Below are 3,462 nucleotides of genomic sequence, written 5' to 3'. Positions count from 1 at the left end.
CCAAAAAAAGCTAGGTTAGGTTAGGTTAGGTAGGTTAGGTAGACGAAAAAACATTAATTCATGAAAACTTGGCTTATTAGGCAAATCGGGCCTTGAATAGTAGGATGAGAAGTGCGTTCTGGCTATTAGGTACGACATATATATATATATATATATATATATATATATATATATATATATATATATATATATATATATATATATATTTATATATATATATATATATATATATATATATATATATATATATATATATATATATATATTTATGTCGTACCTAGTAGCCAGAACTCACTTCTCAGCCTACTATTCAAGGCCCGATTTGCCTAATAAGCCAAGTTTTCCTGAATTAATATATTTACTATAATTTTTTTCTTATGAAATGATAAAGCAATCCTTTTCTCTATGTATGAGGTCAATTTTTTTTTATTGGAGTTAAAATTAACGTAGGTATATGACCGAACCTAACCAACCCTACCTAACCTAACCTAACCTATATTTATAGGTAAGGTTAGGTTAGGTAGCCAAAAAAAGCTAGGTTAGGTTAGGTTAGGTAGGTTAGGTAGACGAAAAAACATTAATTCATGAAAACTTGGCTTATTAGGCAAATCGGGCCTTGAATAGTAGGCTGAGAAGTGCGTTCTGGCTATTAGGTACGACATTTATATATATATATATATATATATATATATATATATATATATATATATATATATATATATATATATATATATATATATATATATGTCGTACCTAGTAGCCAGAACGCACTTCTCAGCCTACTATGCAAGGCCCGATTTGCCTAATAAGCCAAGTTTTCCTGAATTAATATATTTTCTCTAATTTTTTTCTTATGAAATGATAAAGCTACCCATTTCATTATGTATGAGGTCAATTTTATTTTATTGCAGTTAAAATTAACGTAGATATATGACCGAACCTAACCAACCCTACCTAACCTAACCTAACCTATCTTTATAGGTTAGGTTGGGTTAGGTAACCGAAAAAAGTAGGTTAGGTTAGGTTAGGTAGGTTAGGTCGTCGAAAAATCATTATTTCATGAAAACTTGGCTTATTAGGCAAATTGGGCCTTGCATAGTAGGCTGAGAAGTGCGTTCTGGCTACTAGGTACGACATATATATATATATATATATATATATATATATATATATATATATATATATATATCGTACCTAGTAGCCAGAACGCACTTCTCAGCCTACTATGCAAGGCCCGATTTGCCTAATAAGCCTAGTTTTCATGAATTAATGATTTTCGACTACCTAACCTACCTAACCTAACCTAACCTAACTTTTTCAGCTACGTAACCTAACCTAACCTATAAAGATAGGTTGGGTTAGGTTAGGTAGGGTTAGTTAGGTTCGGTCATATATCTACGTTAATTTTAACTCCAATAAAAAAAAATTGACCTTATACATAATGAAATGGGTAGCTTTATCATTTCATAAGAAACAAATTTAGAGAAAATATATTAATTCTTGAAAACTTGGCTTATTAGGCAAATCGGGCCTTGCATAGTAGGCTGAGAAGTGCGTTCTGGCTACTAGGTACGACATATATATATATATATATATATATATATATATATATATATATATATATATATATATATATATATATATATATGTCGTACCTAGTAGCCAGAACTCACTTCTCAGCCTACTATTCAAGGCCCGATTTGCCTAATAAGCCAAGTTTTCCTGAATTAATATATTTACAATAATTTTTTTCTTATGAAATGATAAAGCAACCCTTTTCATCTATGTATGAGGTCATTTTTTTTTATTGGAGTTCAAATTAATGTAGATATATGACCAAACCTAACCAACCCTACCTAACCTAACCTAACCTATCTTTATAGGTTAGGTTAGGTTAGGTAGCAGAAAAAGTTAGGTTAGGTTAGGTTAGGTAGGTTAGGTAGGTCGAAAAAACATTAATTCATGAAAACTTGGCTTATTAGGCAAATCGGGCCTTGCATAGTAGGCTGAGAAGTGCGTTCTGGCTACTAGGTACGACATATATATATATATATATATATATATATATATATATATATATATATATATATATATATATATATATATATATATATATATATCCGATGGTATCCCTGGCAGATCGAGTGAATTAAAAAAAATGTTGAATAATTAACTGCTTCATCTTCTTCCACAACAGTGTAGACAAACTTGTATGTGATTGCCTCGCTTTGAATATTAGATTGAATAATATTGTTAAGTTCTTAGACGTTCTTTGCTACAAGAATAGCTCGTTCACTCAGCCAGTCGTGATTCTTATAATTGGTTTGAATATTGGGAAATACTTTTTCAACCAGTTCTTTTCACGTCATTAAATTGCAGAAGTTATGTGGCAATGTAATTCGTCCTGAGGTCAGATGAACCGGCACGTTTACGTTCCCTATTTTCAGAAATTGATGTGAGAATATCTCATCTGATGGATCGTTTTTCAGTAGCAACATAACAACACGCATATTTGTAGTTAATGTAAATGTCTTTACGTGGTGCCACAAAGTACAGTATTTCAGCAAGCATTTATTTCGGCTGCTGGTGTCGATCGAGGAATTACCAGTAATATTTGCCTGAAATCTTCTGCAAGCAATATTAATGCCTTCCCAAATGGACTGATTTTTCTACGCAAATCTTGCAATGATCGATCAAGAGCCTCGGGGGATTTTTTGTGGGGCATTGTGCATTCATCCCAAACAATAAGTTTGCATTTTTGCAATACTTTTCCCATGCAGGATGCTTTGGAAATGTTGCATGTGGGCGTTTCAATGAATTGCATGTTCAATGGCGATTGCAAAGCCGAAGTAGCAGCTCTTCCACCTGATAGCAATGTCACAGCAATTCCGGATGATGCAAGAGCTAAGGTTATGCCATTTTGGGATCGAAATGCTGCCAGAATCAATCTAATTAGGAGTGTTTTACAGTTCCTCCTGGTGCATCTAAGAAGATTTCTCCAAGCCCTTATTGACAGTTTGAATTATTTGATTGATAATGCCTTTTCGCTCAAGCGTTAGCCTAGGAATATTTTATTAAACATACGACAACAGATCACAAGTGTTGTAATTTTGTTCACAACACAATTCTACATCGCCCGAAGAAGCAGTAGATCGATTCGGTGATGGCATTTCCAATTGATTGAGAAATTTGAATGCAATTTCTAAGCACTAATCTTCAATCATTCTGAACGCTTCGTTGTAGATTTTTGCGGTAAAATCCATGTTCATATTTGAATTTTCCTTGCGTATTCGACGGATAATATCTTCAGCCATGTGCAATTTATGTTTCTCCCATAACTCTGTTGGAGATAACAGAGAGCTGGTGGTCAATATGATTGCAAACATTGCACGAATTTTATTTGGATGTGACGTGTTGGACGCGTCATTAATGCATACATCCCAGTGCCAGTCGATCTGCAAT

Source organism: Procambarus clarkii, chromosome 34 (genome assembly GCF_040958095.1).
Source record: "Procambarus clarkii isolate CNS0578487 chromosome 34, FALCON_Pclarkii_2.0, whole genome shotgun sequence".
NCBI classification, from domain to species: Eukaryota; Metazoa; Arthropoda; class Malacostraca; order Decapoda; family Cambaridae; genus Procambarus; species Procambarus clarkii.
This window is presented reverse-complemented; position numbering follows the sequence as displayed.